Here is a 20,748-nt window from a genome sequence, read left to right as displayed (position 1 = left end):
AGTAACTTGTCACAGTCACATAGCTAGTTAAGTGGTGACACTGGGATTGGAAACCCAGCTCTGGAGGTCATGTTCTCCCACTACCTCTTAATCTCTGTTATGATTTGTTCTGGAATCAAATCAGGCCCAAGAACAAAAGAGGAAGATGGAGATACAACATTAATACAAATGGTTTTGCCTGGTTAGCCTTGATGTCTGGTCAGCCTGCAAATTCAAGGAAGTGATTATTCACTTAATTGATAATCATTTCCCTTGTTTGAACCCCCATTGTACCCTGCTACACTTCTATTAGGTTTTATCACATTTTACCTTCTGTGATAACCATGTGATATATGTGATAACATGTAACCATACGTCTATTTTTCCCTGATTACACATCAGTCCCTAAGATCTGGACCTTGTTCATCTTCATGTGCCCTGGAAGCACTCAGTCTTGCTCATGGCTGGCACCCTGTAAATATGAAATAAATGTTCTTGACTAGAATTGAAAAACTACTCAAGGAAGCTAATATTCACCCCTACACATATTTCTTTTATTCATTATCAGTAAAATCTATATTTTTAAGATCACTAATTTCAGAACACTACTATTACTCATGATGTTCAAGTCGTCAAATGCACTTTGTATTCAAAATGGGCATTCTTTCAGGTGCTACAAAAGTTGGATCTTGAAACCACTACACATGTGGTTGCATCTCAGTTAGCTTCCTAGAGATGCCTTTTGGAAACTGTGGTTAACAGCAGGAATACACAGAACTCAGGTAAATCCCTCCCTCCATAGTCATTTGGATTAATCACGAAAATTCCTGTTCCCCTCGTCCAGCACTATATTTAGCAACTCCTTTGTAGTCAGGCAAGGCCATTTGATTTGCTTTGGCCAATGTACTGTGAGAGATCGGGGCAGGATACATCAAGACGAAGGCTCTCTCCGCAGGGGTCTCTGAGTGAATATGGTAAACAGAGCCCCTCGTTGACCCAAACTGGACATGAACCTGAGTGAGAAAAATCTTTTGTTGTGTCACTCTCCTGGGGTTTGGGACTTGTTTATTATTGCATCATGACACAGCCCAACCTGATCAATACACTCCCATGGCCCAAACCCACTCAGATGATCCAGCATTCTGGTTGCTCTTCACCCTCCTTGATTTAGTGTTGGCAACTGCAAGTACCTCTCCTTTATCATCCCCACCGAAGCATCACTGTGTGACAAAGATTTCTCCTGTGACCCAACTCCAGTCAGGCTCCCCCAAGCTCTTTTTCAACTAGGCCCCATCCATGAGCATGTTCTCAACAGATCAATTTTAGTAAGAGTCCTGCTAAGTCAGTTTCACCAGAATATCCCACCTTCCACAGCTGACTACCGATATCTGATAAAGTCCTTCATCCCCTGCCCTCTCCCAAGTGATATCTGATTAACCTGGCCTGCCTTCAGCAAGAATCCAGTTAGATCAGTTTAGTCTGAATCTCTTCACTGACCCCTGATGTTTCCTCTTAGTAACTTTCCATCCGCTGACCCCGCCCTGCTCCTTGGCTGCACATTCCCACTTTTCCTTGCTGTATTCAGAGTTGAACCCAACCTCTCCCTCCTATTGCAAAACTCCATTACAGTGGTCCCTACATCTACCACGACAGTCCCCCTAATAAAGCCTGCCTTACCATTTCTTTAACAAGTGTCATGAATAACTTTTTCTTTAACAGGTGTAAAGACTAAGAAAGCACTAAGTGTCACTATTAACTACACGGTCACCAGAACATATGGCCTGGTTAAAGCAACTTTCATTCTGAATTCTCCCCAGAGAACTTAGAAAACACTCTTTCTGTGTGTCGCCCTGATCTCCCTTCCCAGGGTTTGGGAAGGCAGTGGTGCTGCTGACAATGTTACGGGGTGATGTTTCCAATACCCTGGCCCATCCCCAGAAGCAAAGTTCTGCCCAGTTTACCAAGGTAAATGTCTCTGTCTGGGCAGAAGTTACCAGGGAAAGAGAACATCTGAAGACAGTATCTTCCTTCTCCCTGTGACTGTCTTGTAACCTGACTTTTCTATCTCTTTAAACTAAAATCTACAACTTGTTGGCCTTTAAATTTTAGGAATTCATATTTCTTTATTTTGAAAAACAAGGGGCTCTCAAGGGAAATGAGTACTGTTCCTCTCTTTAAAATCTACAGCAAAGGAGACGGGATTTCATCGTTGCTTGATATGCCAATTACTTTTCAGCAGCACTGGAAAAATATTAAAAAGCTTAAAAGAAGAAGCAAGAAAATCTGTATTCAAGACCTCAGCCCAGGGGCTTTACATGTCCCTGGGTGGTCCATCTTTGCATCGGGAGATTTAGTTTGGCGTTTTAACTTATGTAAAGAGATTCTCACTTTCCTCAGAGCCTGAAAGCATTCAAAGAGGGAGGATCCTCTTTTGGAGTCAGCGGTAACCTATACCTCCTGAAAGTGAACAAAGTCACACTTTCCAAGGAAACAGGCAGAGAAGTTTTTTTGATATTCTTTCTTCCACAAAACACACACCAATTCCCACAACCCCTTGCAATTTCTATACTAATGGGGCAGATGGTGAAACAGGAGATGTGCTGTCATTTTAAAAGGGGACACTGTCAAAACACACATTCCCCACAGGGCCCGCCACCCTTTCAGCCACCCAAACTCACCAACTACTGAAATTCCACAAGCTGATTCTGAGACAGAATCCCGTGGTCACCCTCTATACATGGGCTCACTGTAACACTCAACAACTCAATAAACTTTTAAAGGCTTCCATATGTGCATTACAGCATCTAAACTACTTTCAAAAGGAGAGGACTTCTTTCCATTTCAATTACTAAAATCTTCAGCTTGTTAAACAAAGAAATGGGTAGTATTTTGGGTTAGAGTAGAAAATCTGGATTCTAAAAGGGAAACTGATTGTAGGCAAAGGATATAAAATATTGTGTCATCATTTATTCATTAGTGCTATTTAAAATACACACATTACTCTTGGCTTCACTCTGGACATTAGTATAAAACAGAAATCTGACCAATGAATCAAAATTTCCCCTCCTCCCATGAGAAAGGAACTAAAGCATCGTTACTGCTCAGCAGAGAGTGTCAGATAGAAGCCAGATCAAAAGAATTAGCCCAAGGGGCTCATAGAGGAAACCAGAGGACTCAACCATCCTGCCTGTCACTTCTAGAATGAAAGGTTGTCCTCCTCAAGACTTCCCTTCCCCCAGCAGAAATGCTCGCTGAGATCCTGATTCAGGAAGGCAAGGCTTCCAGAAGTCTAGGCATTACCAAGCCCACCTTCACATTGGGCCAGACATGCAATGGGGGCTACATTTCAGGAAGCGAATGTTTTTTACTAAACACATTAAAATGATCCAAAAGGAAAGGATTAAATCTTTAAATAAAGGTAAAACTAAGTGGAATTATTCTGGCTAATATTTCAGGTCAACAAAAGCTTGTTGAGATCTACCAGGTGTAAGACTCTGTTGGAAGATGAAAGGATGCCTCAGGGAGTCTAGAGTCTAGAAGGGGAAGAAGGCAAGTACATAAGTCAGTATAATTCAAGAAAAAAAATTTTTCAAAACATATCTTTACTTCCAAGGAGGGCAAGATCACGCACATCACTGAAAAGAGACAGCCAGAGAGTGATATAATTCTTGTCGGATAATAAAAAGCATCTTCCATGCCTTGAGTATGTACTGAACCCTGTACTCTTTCATTATCTATAGTCCTCACAACAACTTTGCAAGCAAGGTGTCTTTATCTCCATTTTACAGATGAAGAAACTGAGGCTCACACAGGCAGTAAGTGGGATATCCGGCTGCTTCTTTCCATTACTTTATGCTGCCTCTTAGATGCTGTGCTCTTATTATCTTGTAAACCACCAAACAAAGAAATAGACTTAAATTACAGCAGAGAAGATTTCAATAGAAAATCAGAAATCTAAAGCAGACTTTCTTAACTTTGGCATTATTTTGGGTGGGATAATTCTTTGCCATTGGGGGCTGTCCTGTGCATTATAGGATGTTCAGCGGCAGCCCTGACCTCTACCCACTAGATGCCTGTGGCCATCCTCTCTCCCTAAAAGTGATAACCAAAAATATTTCCAGACATTGCCACATGTCCCCTGAGGAGGACAATCACTCCTGGCTGAGAAACACTCATCTAAAAACACACTGGAATCGGTCAATCTCTTCCTGTAAATCACTAAATAGAGGAAAGACAGCTATCCACACAGTCACCTGCCTGAGGGCAGAAGATGGGACCAGAGGCTCTGTGGTTCCTTCTGGCCCTGCCCACCTTGAGTTTGAGCCACACAGACTGAAGCCCATGGACCTGACTCCTAGCACTGCCCCACAAAGACAGTAACACGCAGCACCTGTGCTAGATAAATGCATGCTCCTCAAACTGGCACCGTGTGCCGCTGGCATCCATGAAGGCTTTCTAAAGAGTGCACAGGCACGGCAAGAGCTAATGACAGTAATGTCCAGATCCAGAGCTTCCGTCTGGATGCTTTCCAAAACTGACCTGCCAGAGAACGTGCCTGTAGTTGTAGAATCATTCAGGGCCTGCTTTCCCACCTCCATTTTTCACAAAAGCCCTTCTTCCACATTATCAGGAAAAAAAAAAAAATGACACCCCAAATCTTAGAATCTTATCATCATGCTTGACCACAAGATATAAAAATACCCTTTTGTTGAAGAACTTCTTCAGGTACTTTTAAAATAGAGGTTGGTGTAGTATTTAGATTTTAACTGGATTCAAAGAATGATGTCATCATTTTATTTTTAAATATCAAAGTTTATAATTCTGGGAATCACATTCATTGTGATTCTTTAAATTTACGATGAAAACTGTCAGATGCCAACCTAAAATGTGTAGGGGTGAGGGGGCAGCAGGATATTAAAAAATCCTTAGAGTTTATAAGAGAGGAAAACCCACTGAAGCATAAAGAAGTACCCTGCGTCTGTTCCCAGGGGCACCTGTTGATCCAGCGCAAGCATCGTACAGGGCCTGAGGCTCATTACTTTCCTTGTAAAGAATGCCTTTGACTCCAACATAAATTTCTGCTTTGTGTGTTTGCCACACTGATGGCATTAGCAGGTCTGTAACCCAAAATGAAACAATAGGTTTTTCTATAGAAGTAGAGCAAGAATATGGGTGTGCATAAAAATATAAGGGATTAAGTAATATTCCGGAAGCAAGACCAGCTGCTCGAGAGGATCTCAGGGTTGATGTGAACTAAAAACTAAAGGGCACGCAGGTCATCTGGGAGGCAGAGCCCCCCCCCCACGATTTCCTACCAGGTTGGTGTGGCGGATCACGACGCAGCCATTGTATCAGGTAAACCCCAGAACACTGACCAGCTTCAAATTCAGCTTTGAAGTAAATTCATCTTTGTGATGAATAAAGTCTTGACTTGCAGCCACCTTTGCAAAATCAACTTTCCGGGCCATCTCAGTTGTAGACTGTTACGCATTTGGTGCTCAGCAAGATACCCAGTGACACTTTAGAATCAAATGTGTGTTAGAATCACCTCGAGGGAAGCAGTGCCTGCGTCTCCTCCACCACGCTGAGAGATCTCTACTTTTCTTGTTCCCCTCCGATAACACATTTAGGCTTTTCCTATCAGTGTGTGAGCCTGTTCTTGAGGGACTGTCTGTCCTGGCACAATAAAAAGCTACACTAAACAGTACTTTTTGGCATCCCACATAGAGAAACAACGAGATATGATGGGAAGAGAATAAACAGACTTTGGAATCGGGCCGACCTGCATTTGAAATCCAGCCCTTCTACTAACTGGCCTCATGTGGCCTTGACCAAGTGGCTTAATGCTTCCAAGCATCAGATTCCTTGTTTATCAAATGAAAATAAAAATGTCAACCTTGGGGCCGGCCAGCCCCGTGGCTGAGTGGCTAAGTTTGCGCACTCCACTTCGGCGGCCCAGGGTTTCACTGGTTCAGATCCTGGGTGCAGACCTAGCACTGCTCATCAAGCCATGCTGAGGCAGTGCCCCACAGGGTAGAGCTAGAAGAATCTACTACTTGGATATACAACTATGTACTGGGGAGCTTTGGGGAGGAGGAGAAGAAAAAAAAAAAAGATTGACAACAGATGTTAGCTCAGGGCCAACCTTTAAAAAAACAAGTCAACCTTACAGGAATGTTGGGATGATCTGAGAAACCCTGAATACAAACAGAGTTAAGCGTCCAATGAATGGTAAGTAGTGCTAGGGCTGCCTGCCACTGCTGGAGACCTCACTTGGTTGCAGCGTCCATCAGTGTGTGTTGTACCTGCACCTGGGCGTGCCTCAGTAGCGAAATGCCACAATGTCCTGAGAGCCAAGAGCATTTTTACTTGGCTGGTTCCGGCAGCATAGTTTTGCCTTGTTTTCAACACATTTCTGCAAAGTGGCCTCCCCTCTTTCCTAAACAGTGTGCTTAAACCAGTGGTTCTTAATCTCTTTTTAGTCACAAATACCCTGTTTTTCCCTAGAAAGCTGCATTTATGCACAAATGCATAAAATTTTGCATCAATTTTATCGGGTTAATTCACCACCTGAAAACTACCACATGCCTGCCCTCCACAGTACCTATGGCTCATGTTCAAGAAGCTTCCTGTAACAAAGAATCAGGAGATACTTTATGAACATGTGGGTTCCTCAGGGTTGGGACACGCGCAGCGGTGTCTATGTTACAATGCAAGCTTCGCTCTGACATTCTGGTGTCAGGCTTCCCGCAGAGAGGAAGCAAAGGAACTAAGTCCAGGATATCGATGAAAAGTTCCCAGTCAAGAGGAATAATTGTTACACGGATCTGAGCAAACGTTTATACATTTCAAAGAAATAAAATGAGAGTTGAATTAACTTTAGTTAATTCTTAAAAGAAGTAAACCATGGAAGTTCATTGTCCTGGGGAAGTTCTCAAAGGAACATATTTTCTTACATTTTCTCGGGGATGTAGAAGCCACAATAGTTTCTGGTAAAACGGATCCCCAATCAAGGGAACAACTTTATACAGCATTCGAGATCCGCAAATTATTATGGGGAATTAGCTGGTTTCATTGAGGAGACAGAACCAAGGCAATATTTGATCTCAAAAGAGCTATGGTCCTACTTCGAGTATTCCACAGCATCCACAGCTGCCAATCAGCTGGCAAACTGTATGGCGACACTTGAGCCTTAAAGGAAATAAGACTGGCTAATGGGGAAATCGGGCAGCAAACCTGAAAGAAAGACATGCTCAGCCTTCTTTGTTTCTCACAGAAGACTCTAACTAGAATGGATGAGTTCTGTGTTCAGAGTCATCAGACAGACCTAATTTGACTCCTGCCTCTGCCGTTTATTAACTATGACCTTGAGTATGTCACTTAACTCAGTCTCATCATCTGTAAAATACGGACAATAATGTTGCCTTCAAAGGATTAATATAAAGATTAAAATGAGATAACATAAGAAAAGAGCCTAGTAGTCAATATATGAAAATTAACCAACAAAATTGTTCAGTAGTACGGAAGAAAAGATTCAGACTGCCAGGTTCAAATTTATGAACTGGCTTTACAATTTATGAACTGAGGCATTTTCGGAAAGTTACTTGACATCTTTGTGTCTTTGTTTCCTCATCTGTCAAACAGGATTACAAACAATATATACCTATAAGATTTTTGTGAGGATTAAAGAAGTATTAACATGGAAAAGTAGTTCAAAATACAATGCCTGGTCAAGTGCTCAATTTTAGTAATGTCATACATTTAGTAAGTGTAACATAATACATTTAGCAAATGTATCAAGCACTGCTAAAGTGCTCAAGATATTATCAACCTTGTTTTATTTGGTGATGCAAAGTGTAGGGAGAACAAAATGATGATTATGTTTGCAACAGATTTGTGTGACCTTTTCATCTGATGCTAGGTTAAGTGACAGAAAGAAACAGGGTGACCGGAGAGAATGAGTGGACCATTTAGGTACCTAACCGTGGATGAATGCTGTGCACACAGTCTGTGCTAAGAGAATAGCTGGGTTTAAAGACTTGGCATTTATTTTACAAGACTGGTCTACATGGCTGTTCTGAGTATAGACAAAGCAGCACTCAGGATGGATTCCCAATAATTACTTGACTCAGCACTTGAGTCGAAGGAAAGGCTTATTTATGAAATGTAGACTCAGGAAGGAGTGTTTGGGAAAGGAGGAGGGGTGGGAACAAAGTTAACAGAGCCCCATCTGAGACATAAAACATGATGACAGAAATGCTGGGTGACTTTCTCTTACCATCTCAGAAGTTAGTCAGAAACTAGGGACCAGGGACCACCAGTGTAACAACTCTGCCCTATTTTCTTGTGGCTTGAGTTTATTTCTCTGCCCATATCCCTAGTGGTGATTATACCTAAAGATGTAGACTTTTGACACCAAAAGAGCTTTGAGACATGTTTTCAGCGGGAGAAGAGGAAAAGCTGGGTGTGGGGAGGGGCTGAGCCATCCCTCTGTTCCTGGGCACTGTACAGCAGAGGCTGCAGCATCCCTGAGGTCCAAGGGGAGAGGAAGCCAATGCATCAGTGCATGAGGCCTGAGATAAGGAAGAAAAAGAGGGAGATGGGAGATGTCCCGGGCCAAAAACTAGGTGCAGAGCTGGACAGGCTAGAAAAAGCCTGCACTGAGCTCCCAATCATATTGTCCAAACATCCCAACAACAGTGCTAGAAGAGTTTTGAGAGAAATGGCTCTTGGAGCACTGGATTTTCAGAACTTAAGAAATATTGGAGAATTTGTTCCTATGAAGAGAACAACTGATGCCTTAGTGGTAGGAATGTCTGATTTTATTTTATTTAGAAACATGATCACAAGAGCAGAGTTTGGGCCCTTTTTTTCCCACACTAAAACTTCTGGAGAAAATATGGCATTTGAAATAATCAGAGGAAGTATTAATCACCTTCCCATTAGTACCCTCAAGATGCAACTTGTTCTGAATGCTCCATTTCAAGTTTACTAGCACTGATCAAAGTCTTTCTCCATAATTTACACAATGAAAATACGTTCATAGACAGTTACCCATATCCGTGCTAACATTAGCCACATGATGTCTTCTGCAGTTACAGTTGCCTTACCGTTTGCTATGCTTTCTGCTAATCTGAAATATTTGGAAGCAATTTTTCACAACCCTCAACTACGGTAAGTCTACAATGCCCACTTGAAAGGCATTCCAGGCAAGAAAATGGCTGGCTACTTCTCCTGCCCCTTACCTAGATGTGGTAGAGACCAGGAGAACGAATATATTCATTTTGTTGAGTCTCTGATTTGCTAAGTAATTTCCTGTCCTGATCCTGGCGTTCTGTTCAACCTTATTAGCCGAGGTACAAGTCATGAGACTCCCGCACACTCAGTTCCCATCAGTGCTGCCAGGATCACTGCCTTATGATGACGACGCACAGATTTATAAGGCCAGAGCGATTCCGGAGTGGGAGTGGGGGAAGGAGAGCCACGCGGCCGGGAAGGTGTTTACGAAAACACATCCCCCAACCACACTTTTTTTGCAGCAGTGAGAGAAACTGGCATCTTCTTGCGCGAGTGTTTAATTAATGCCCTGCTGGAAGTGCATTCGCTCCCTCCGACTTGGCGGGTAGCAACAGCATCTAAGAGCTTTGCAGACAGCTGAAAATGTAATCAAACAGCATCCTCTCCCCTCCCTCTGCCGCTCCCCCTCCCCGCGGGGCCGTCAGCTGGTGGCCCAGAGGAGTGCGAACTGCACTGCCGCTAGCCTTCGGCTCCCCAGAAGACCGAGGGGGGTCGCACGGGGACGCCCCTCCCAGTCCACAAGGTGGACGACAAGGTGATGACACCACGACCCCTCCTCCTCTGCCCTCGCCTCTCGGCTCTGCCGAGGGAGCCGCCGCAGGGGGCTGCCGCTGGGGGGCTCTGGCCGCCTCGGGGAGCGGCGGAGCAGGCAGGAGCCTGGGGAAGGGGCCGAGGCAGGGGTCCGGCTGCAATGCAGCGGCCGCACTGCTGCCCGGGTCCCGGCGAGGACGCCAGCGGGGCGTGGAGGGGTGAGGAGGGCCGCGGAGGCGGCGGCCGGGGTCGCGACAGCCCTCCTGTTTACCTGGACGCGCCCGGCGGCGGCGGCGGCGGCGGCGGACCTGGGCTCCGCGAGCGCGGCGGCTGCTCCCGGGTGGCGGCGGCGGCGGCGCTCCAGCGGCTCCCGGGGGCGGCGGGCCCGGGCGGCGCGCGCAGGATGTGCTGTCTCACGCTGCGCCGGCCGCTCGGCTCGCGCTCCTCCGGGCGCGATCACTTCCTCTCTCTGCCCGAGCCTGACACTGACAGCTCCCCCGAAGCACCCAGTCTGCGGGGCTCGCCCCGCCCCCGGCCCACGCCCTCCACGCCCCGCGCCCCTCCCGCTGGAGGGCCCTCCGCTCCCGCTCTCCCGCACGCTGTCTCGCAGGGAGGGTGTGGCGCCGGCCCAGAGGCTGGTGTCCGGCAGAGGACCTAGGGAGGTCGATCCGTCTAGCTCTCTGAAGTCGGCAGGACTCACTCCTAAGTTGCGGCAAACACAAGAGCTTCAGTGTTTTGGGCGCTCCTGCTGACATGCCAACGTTAAGCAACTTTCACTCCCAGACAACTACTTTAAGGTCATTTAAATAGAAATAGAGAAAGCTCAGATCCATCTACTACACACCAGGACTTATAGGTCTGACTTATCCCTATCTTTTCCCAGAAGGAAAATATATGTAGCTTGCCTCCACACCATTATTTCTTAGAATCCTAGCTTTTAAGCTTTTTAAAGTCCTAGCTTTTAATAACCATTCTTGAACTACCCCAAAGCTTCCCATACGGGTAAGTTTTAAGGCCCAGAAATGGAGTTTGAGATTCTAATCAATGCAGGTTTGGCACCATTTTATAGGTAAGTTTTTCATCATGTTTCTTGAATATCTGTGGAGACATCTTACACATTTGAATGAAAGTAGAGGACAAGGACTGTATCTTATTCTCCGCTGTATCTCCAATACCTACAACAGCGTTTGATGCATAATAGGTGTTCATTAAATATTTATGAATCTATTTAGTCAACAAGTACTACAGTAATTTCAAAATAAATATAGTTCTGATTGTAATACAATATCATGCCTGTCTATAAAATGGCTATCATTGTTCCAATTTTGCCTTCATGGCAAATTATTGGGACCATAAGTATGGCTTGAAAAGAGAGGTGAAATGTGTTTAGATAGAAGGAATTCAAGATATTCCAGCAGAAAAACTCTATGAAACAAATATTTGCCACTTCTGTGTAATATACGTCAAACTCTACATAAATTTTTCTTTTAAATTTTTCAGTAAGACTACATAGTAGTTACAATGCCATGGCCATAGAAAAGGAATCTGAGTCTCAAAGAAGTTAATGACCTCACCCAAGTTCCACGGCTGCTGAATGATCTAGCTGAGATGGAATCCCCGTCTACCTGACTTCGCAGCTGGAAAGTTACCACCTGGTATTACTGTCTCTCCAATATAGGGTTGTTACATGCTCAATACCTGCAAAGCATTGTGCTAGGAGTTTCAGATGGTCCAAAATTTAGGAGATTATAATCCTTTTTATAAAGAGATTAAAATCCAGTCGAAGGTGGAAGGAGAGGTAAAGGCAACATGTAATTAAAGGCAAACAATAAGGAAATGGCCAAAGCAGTACAATGTGCGTTAAAAGAACTCATATAAGAGCCCATATGGTTGGAGTGGCGGAGATGGTAGGAGGAAATTAAAATTATGAATATGGATAATATGTGAAATGGATAGATAGAGCTTTTAACAGTAGACATGAAGAGGGGACAACAGTTTCAGGTGTAAACAAAGCTCCAGAGAAGAGAAAGCACAACGTGTACTCAGCAAATGTCGAGTGGGCCAGCTTTTTGGAGCATGACAGACTCATGGAGGAGCAGACTGGGTCCTTAAGGGAGGCAGAAGAGCACAAATGGACTACCACCATTACAGATGTTTGAGCAGGAAATGACACTTTGGAGGAGTCATCAGAGGGCTGGAGGGGGAGATGGTTCTATGGATAGAAGATTAGAACAAGCAGAGACCAGTTCAAAGTTCATTATAAGAATCCAGGCCAGGTTTAAGAAGACCTGAATTTGTAAGCTGTATTCCCCATGAAAAACTTGTAATATATGCCCGGCACAAGTTGAGCCCTCAATAAAAAGTAGTTATAATTATTTTCATTATCATGTACCCAGGCATAGTACAGACATTGGGTATGGGACTGGAAATAAATAAGAAGTGAAAGGGTTCTATATTCCAGAGACTCAAAATCTAATGAAAAGATAAAACTAGCTTTAATACCAAGCAGACAGGGAAAAGTAGAATAATCAAAGACATTGCCATGGGAGATCAAGAAGAGGAAAATCCATTCCAATTGGGAATCTTTAAGATCCAGAAGGCCTTATTGAAGAGGCTTTGGCAGTATGTGTATAGTTAGATACAAATTTTGACAGATGGTGATACACATTTGAGAATGGAGTTAGAGAGCAGGCAGAAAAAGAGGTATAGACCTTATTTCTATTGATAGACATTTTCTTTTTAGAGCATTCTAGGTTTACAAAAAAATTGTGCAGAAAGTGCAGAGAGTTCCCATGTATACCCTACAAAGTATAAACTGCTGATTGCAAAGATACCTGTTTCACTTCTTAATCTGGTTACTTCCCCAAAGTTTGGAAGAAGGTCTTCAAGAAGAGATTAAATGGCTACCAAGAAACATACTGGGCAAATTCCTAACTTGCTGGCCATTAGAAAGTTGCTTTAGAGCTCTCCAGAGAGACAATGGTGGGCGAATTCCCCCTGCTCTGGAGTCAGACTCTGTGGGTGTGAACTTCAGTCTACTGCTTACTGGGTTTGTATATTTCCACACATTACTGGACTCCTCTGAGATTCAAGCCTCCTAGAAGTCAACAGGGGGCAATAAAGATACTTGTCTCCTGTGAGATCTCAGTGAGTGAATCCCTGTGAAGCACTTGCCACAGCCCCCAGCATATAATTAGAAACCTTCAGTAAATGTTAACTGTAGTGTGCTATTATTAAACCAGTCCACATGAAAAGTCCAAAAAGTAGAGCTTTGTACCCTCTAAGTTCAGTGTCTAATCTGTGACTTTACTAGACTTCAGGGACCACTCAGGCCTTGAGGTCACTACTAGCTTCAAGACAGAGATTCTTCTGCCTCCGCGTACCTATCGTTCATCAGTGCTGGATGCAGGCTGGCTCCACAGCTGGTTCCCTGGTCCGACTGACTTTTCTAGAGCCCCGGTTCACACAGGTTCCAGCAACACTCTTACACACCAGATCCCTGCACATCTGCCCGAATCTGCTCTAGAGGTTATTCCCCAGTTCATTATGTCTTGGTTGCAAGAAATCAAACTGAAAATTCACCTCAGTGCTGCAAGACCTCAACAACCAAAGAAAAGAAATGTGAGCCAACCAAATCAGCTATTAAACGTGTGAGGGGCCCCAAGAAGAAAAAAATGCTTCAATATATTCTCTACTTAGGATGGCATGTGCTCCACATCATGCTCAGAATAAAAACCGGTGAAGAAACTAATTTGAACCACTGCCCAATGTCCTATATGGTTTTGTGTGGGCTATATCTCAGGTGGGATATGTTTTATGTATTTTTCTATTATGTGACTGAAGCTGGTCTGTTTGTGCCAAATCAAAACAATAATAGATGTCCAGAGAAAGGTTCATTATTAGTGTGTGAAGATTTATTAGAAATCAAAGAGTGACTTGTGGGAAAATCAATGACCCTAACGTCTAAAGCAACTCCTGCTTTTTGTCTTCTGGACAATTTTCATTAAGGAACGTTGCCTATGTTTCCATATAGTAGGTGCAAAAAATATGCAGTAAATAAATACACACACACAAAATTTGCCTTCAGTTTTGGAAGAATATATTCAGAAATGTCTGCTGTATAATTTTAGGTTTTTCTAAATTTTTTTGGATAACTTCCAAATGCAGCGCCAATTATACTATAATTACATATATTTGTAATATAATTGTGTTATGATCACCCATATTTCTACCCCCTTCACCTTTGCCTCCTTGTGTCTTTGCCCCTCCCCCTCCTCCTTACATTTCCTTTGATCAGCTTTTCTTTCGAGGATGATGCTAAACCAAAATGCATATGTTTTTAACAATCAGTAATAAAATGCAACCATGAAAATATCTAGACAGCAAAAATAAAAATCTTTAGATCTTGAAAAAAACATTTTAAGCACTTAAATTTATGGGGGAAAATCCAATGCTTATAAAATATAAATTATTTTTGTTGTTTTAAATTCACTTTCCATCAGTGTCTAAATATAGATCTTTATTTTTCCCAGCTGTGAAATCAGTGTCTATATCCTTCTTTGTGTTCTGCCTCGTTACCTATTATTTCAAATTTATATTTCTAGGAATCACATAAACCTACCTTGCCAAAAGAAATTAAACCACATTTTTGGTAAATTACTCCTTTAGATTATTTCCTAGAAATATATTTCGTAGTCCTTGTAACTGCTCATCGGAAAGATTGATCTTAATAGCTCTGTCTGCTATAGCTCTCCCAACACTATGAAAAAGTCATCTGTATTTATTTATAGGTAATTAGAAAATATATACGTTGGTACTGTGTGTGTGCCTTTAACCAGCAAGCCTGAGCAATTTTCTTTGTGGGGCTTCATTATTTGTTATTTCTCATGTACCAACTCTTAATATCATTTGACTATTTGAGAAGTGAAATTTAAATTTATGTTTTAGTATACAAATTTTATATATTATATGTTTCTCACTTCTCTTCCTTCTCATGCTTACTTCATTGTAGAGTTATACTTCAAGAAGAATTATAAAACAGTTTGAATAAAATAACAATTTTCTAGTATTGAGGGAATGTATAAATCAGAAATATTATTACATCAAGGTTAAGAACACAGACTCTGGAGTCAGGCAGAGCTGAGTTAAAACTAGTTCCTATGAGCCACTCACTCTGTAATTCTGTGCAAATTACTTAAATCCTTGAAGCCTCAATATCTTCATTTGTAAAATGTGCATTATAGCACCCATCTCTTAAGATTGCAATAAGGATTAAATGAGATAATGCTTATAAAGAACCTGGCATAGTGATTGGCATCAAGTAAACACTAAATGAATGTAAGACATTGTTATTGTTATGTGGATATGCATAGAAAAAAGACTGAAAGATTACACAAAAATGTTAATGGTGGCTATGTTGGGTGATTAGATTATGAATGTTTTTTCTTTTGAGCTTACCCTTATTTTCTAACTGTTCTATGATGAATATGCACTATGCGTTCCAACAAGCCTGTAAGATACCAGGGATATTCCAGGAACAGCGTTAAGTCACTTAAAAACAATAGTAATGTATATTATAAGCTTCTTCCTTTCAAAACTCCCTAAACATACAGTAAGTCTTATCACTTGGCAGTGGTTATGGTATATATTTTATTTTATTTATTTATTTATTTATTTTGAGGAAGATTAGCCCTGAGCTAACTACTGCCAATCCTCCTCTCTTTGCTGAGGAAGACTGGCCCTGAGCTAACATGCATGCCCATCTTCCACTACTTTGTACGTGGGATGCCGACCACAGCATGGCTTTTGCCAAGCGGTGCCATGTCTACACCTGAGATCCGAACCAGCGAACCCCAGGCCGCCGAAAAGCGGAATGTGCCACCGGGCCGGCCCTATGATATAAATTTTAGACATTAGAAACAATAAGCTGTGGATAGATGAAGTGCTGTACATCCTTGTTAGAAGGGGAGTCAGGATAAAGATGGAACCAGGCTGAAAGAAGATGATTGTGCCCTGTAATTTCCTGGGTATATACCAAGTTTCGTGCTCTTCCTGCACACCACTTCCAGCACATATCACTTAGGTGTTATTGCGCCACTCTGGTTCCATTGAGATGCGACGAGCCATGGAGGATTCTCTCCCCAGGGATCTTATTATGATATGCTACAGTCTTCTCTGCAACTAGAAATATATGCTGCCCCTGTCTATCCTCCAGGGAGGTGCCCTTCATACTAGTGATGAGAGGATAGAGCCATATGGCCAGCGGTGCCCTTGCAGCCTCCAGGTCCTTGTTCTCCTACATTTGCTAAGTATTCAGATGAAATTCTTTGTGAAGTGTATGTTGGAGGAGGTCATTGAGAGGATGTGTCCTCTGGTTGACCCTCAAGCTGGACCCTGGCATTCCAAGGCTCCTCTCTCCCTCCTCAGTCCCCAGAATGTACGTTCTGCCCACTGTTCCCACAGTGGGAGCTGTTTTCAAGGATGCAGCCTTGAGGGAGCAATGTGTTGTTGAGGCCATCTGGACTGGATACATGATCGAACCTGGTCAAGGCTTCTGTGTAAACGTATAAGATTCTGGCAGGTGGGTGTGCAGATCTATTTGTCTTTCAGCAGCCCAAGATAAGCCTGTATATAAATTCCCTTGCTTATGAAACCTGGCACCTACTTCTGGAGTGGTCTGTCTCTTTCTTCAGTCTCTCCTTACCCTCCGTGTGAAGGGGCCAGTTTGCAAACCCACAGGGTGGTACAACTCACATTATTGACCAAATTATTTCTAGAAATATGGCCTTCCTGTAAAATATAAGTTTAAATAGTTTATGGAAAGAGATTATCTGTACATTTAAGATTTTAGCATGAAAACCAATTAACACACGAGAAAGCCATTAATATTCTGATGCTTTTCTATAAAAACAAGATCTTAAGTTTCCCTTGGACTGTTTCTTTGCCTCTTGGATGTGTCTACCATATTTTGAAAGATTTCCTAATTGATATTTTAGATTGAACTCGTTGCAAATATATGTGTATGTGTATTCAAATTTTGAATAATGGTCTGAAGTTGATAGAGATGATTCATAAATATTTTTAAAAGTTAGCCATATGTCCATTTGTCATTGGGCCTTGAGGTCGTTTTTTGCTTTGCTTTTCTCACTTTACGTGAAACTATTTAATAACAGTAGTGAATAAAACTTTTTTCTGGGTATTTTTAAACTTCAACTTTAATTTTTCATCTTTTGTTTGTGAAATTATATTTAACAGTCTCTTTTTTAAATACTTTTTCTGGTTAAGGTTTTGTTACCATATGGACTAAAAGTAATAGAAGATAAAATATCATAAGCTGCCTAAAGCTATTGTATTTCTTTCATTATTTTGACATCTTTAATACTATGTCATGGTTTTAAATCAAACTTCTCCCCTCACTAAAGGCTCATGTTGACAGAGATAAATTGCTGAACTACTCAAATAGTTTTTTAACATTCTAACTTGTCAAACAAGAATAAGGTCATACAAGATCATGTTAAATGGGATGATTAACCACCATTAAAAGTCTGAAAATCTTTGTTTTTTCTTTACAGTAAAAGAACTACAAATACAAATAAATATGTGTATTTTTTTATAATTATCTTCTCTACTTTCTTTTTTTAAAGATTTTTTTTTTTCCTTTTTCTCCCCAAAGCCCCCCGGTACATAGTTGTATATTCTTCGTTGTGGGTCCTTCTAGTTGTGGCATATGGGACGCTGTCCCAGCGTGGCTTGATGAGCAGTGCCATGTCCGTGCCCAGGATTCGAACCAACGAAACACTGGGCCACCTGCAACGGAGCACGAGAACTTAACCACTCCGCCACGGGGCCAGCCCCAATATGTGTATTTTGAGTAATCATTTTGAAACATTTCAGGTCAACAGATTAATAAAAATCCAACTTTTGTTCAACAAAACCAACAAATAAGAATATGTTTTGTTTCATTTCTACAGTAGAGTTGAGGAAAGAGAGAGAAAGTTCCAAAGAAGTTGGAAGTTTTGAAAAAGCTCCAAAGAAACAGAAATAAAACAAAAGAAAAAAGAGAGAGAAGGAGTCAGTAAACTCTAAGATTAGCCCTAATGTAAGATAAAGTGCTCCTGTCATGTATTACTTTAAATATTTTGAACCTTGGTTCAATGTTAATTGGCTTACTAACAGTTTTAAAATATTCCCATCTCCTTGGGAAGCATATGGTTTGCTTTTATTTTCAAACATTAATGATTATTTTTAAAGAATTATTTTCCAATGGAATTCAAAGAATTTTATCCATGCATGAAGCCATAACTTAGAGTTGACATATTCACTCAACTCCTAAAAGTGTCCTGTTCGTGAATTTACTAGATACATAGCCTCAGTGGCCCTTAGAATTTCACAGCTCCTTGGATTACCTTTTTTTTTCTGTGTGAAATCATAGCCACCTCCTTCTACAGTGCCTAAAGTCAAAATCAGACTCTATTTTTTGAGCCATTTTCTTCAAATCAGATACAGATTTTTGTTCTACAAATATTCTATCAGGCATAATTTATCAACAAACATTATTTAAGGCAGGAAAAAAATGGGGGAAATCAATATTTTAACCACCGTTCACAAATTGCCAATTATTCTTTAAACCTTTGGATATCCTGTAAGTGAGCATGCCAGAGTGGCAGGAGAAGAGAGCAAGGGGGACCTATTTTTTTACTGGTTGTAACATCATCATAAAGCCATATCAGTATGGTTTATGCTTTATGGATATGATCCATCCATAGTACACCTGAAGTCTTAGCAAAATGAGAGGCTTTTGAAAGAATAGAAAGGCAGTTGGGTCTAGCTTTAATAAATGACAATTTTGCTACTCTTGTCAACATATGTTCTTCTATTATAACAACCGACATTTAACAAATATTTTTTTAAGCACCTACTATGTGCTGGGTACCAGGGATGCAGCTTCCTACTATGTGCTAAGCTCTTTCCCATCTGTTAGATATCATCATCATTATCCCCATGACTGATGCAAGGGGAAGCTGAGACAGAGAGTCAAGTAACTTGCTCAAGCTCGCACAGCTTGTAAAGAGTAATTCCTGGACTCTAGATCAGGATGTTTGAAGCCAGAATCCTAGTGCTTCACTTGCTATACGACCATGCATATCTAACTTTGGGGTTTCATTCAGTCTGCTATTAACCAGATTTTGCACACAGACTTCTCAGAATTAGATTTTGGGCTATCTCAATCAGAATCCCAATGACATTCTTTACAGAAATTGAACAAAGAATCCTAAAATTCACATGGGGCAACAAAAGACCCAGAATTGCTAGAGCAATCCTGAAAAAGAAGAACAAAGCCGGAGGCATCACAATGCCTGACTTCAAAGCATACTACAAAGCTACAATAATCAAAACAGCATGGTACTGGCACAAAAATAGGTGCACAAATCAATGGAACAGAATTGAAAGCCCAGAAATAAAACCACACATCTTTGGACAACTAATCTTCGACAAAGGAGCTGAGGGCATACAATGGAGAAAAGAAAGTCTCTTCAACATATGGTGCTGGGAAAGCCACATGTAAAAGAATGAAAAGTGACAATTCTTTTTCATCATTCACAAAAATAAGCTCAAAATGGATCAAAGACCTAAAGATTAGACCTGAAACAATAAGTCTTCTAGAAGAGAATATAGGCAGTACACTCTTTGACATGGGTATCAAAAGGATCTTTTCAGACACCATAACTCCTCAGACAAGGGAAACAATAGAAAGAATAAACAATTGGGACTTCATCAGGCTAAAGAGCTTCTTCAAGGCAAGGGAAAACAGGGTTGAAACAAAAAACACAACCCACTAGTTGGGAAAAAATATTTACAAGTTATTTATCTGACAAAGAGTTAATCTCCATAATATATAAAGAACTCACACAGTTCAACAACAAAAAGTCAAACAACCCGATCAGAAAATGGGCAGGGGACATGAACAGACATTTCTCCAAAGAAGATATACAGATGGCCAATAGGCACATAAAAAGATGCTCATCATCACTAATCATCAGGGAAATGCAAATCAAAACTACGCTAAGATATCACCTTACACCTGTTAGAATGGCAAAATAACCAAAACAAAAAGTGACAAATGTTGGAGAGGTTGTGGAGAAAAAGGAACCCTCATACACTGTTGGTGGGAATGCAAACTGGTGCAGCCACTATGGAAAACAGTACGGAGATTTCTCAAAAAATTAAAAATAGAAATGCCTTATGACCCAGCCATCCCACTACTGGGTATCTATCCAAAGAACTTGAAATCAGCAATTCCAAAAGTCCCATGCACCCCTATGTTCATTGCAGCATTATTTACAATAGCCAAGATGTGGAAGCAACCTAAGTGCCCATCAACTGATGATTGGATAAAGAAGATATGGTATATATATACAATGGAATACTACTCAGCCATAAAAAAGGATAAAATCATCCCATTCACAACAACATGGATGGACCTTGAGGGTATTATGTTAAGTGAAATAAGTCAGATAGAGAAAGACGAACTCTGTATGACTCCACTCATAGGTGGAAGTTAAACATAGAGACAAAGAGAACTGATTGGTGGTTACCAGGGAAAAGGGGGGGGGGAGGGCACAAATGGTGAAGTGGTACAACTACAACATGACTAACAATTATGTACAACTGAAATTTCACAAGGTTGTAAACTATCATAATCTTAATAAAAAGTTTTAAGAAAAAGAAATAATGATGCTATTCAGTTATGCAAGAATTATTTCTTTTTCTCTCAAGAGAGGAAAGGGGTAGATATGTATGGCCTGCTATTTCACGCATCATGATGTGGAAAATAGCTGTAGTTAGGAATTACGTCTATATTGATCTAAGATGTGAAACCACCAAATAAGAAATGATTATATTTTTATAGTATAAAAAAAAAGAATTAGAATTTGGGCCAGG

General features: G+C 41.3%; 1 protein-coding gene across 4 annotated transcripts in view; it reads right to left on the bottom strand.

Moving 5' to 3' along the window:
• Positions 1–10,342, bottom strand: part of DYNC1I1 (dynein cytoplasmic 1 intermediate chain 1) — a 282,836-nt gene extending 272,494 nt beyond the window's left edge. The window contains exon 1 of one of the 4 annotated variants that reach the window (XM_023639239.2): positions 10,079–10,342. The gene's annotated coding sequence lies outside the window, so the exon portion shown is untranslated. The remainder of the gene's footprint in view (positions 1–10,078) is intronic. The other 3 variants (XM_023639242.2, XM_023639240.2, XM_023639241.2) reach the window with 3 other exon arrangements.
• Positions 10,343–20,748: the final 10,406 nt, after the last annotated feature.

Source organism: Equus caballus, chromosome 4, assembly GCF_041296265.1.
Source record: "Equus caballus isolate H_3958 breed thoroughbred chromosome 4, TB-T2T, whole genome shotgun sequence".
NCBI classification, from domain to species: domain Eukaryota; kingdom Metazoa; phylum Chordata; class Mammalia; order Perissodactyla; family Equidae; genus Equus; species Equus caballus.
The sequence above is the reverse complement of the archived record's forward strand: the minus strand, read 5'-3'. Positions and strand labels throughout refer to the sequence as shown.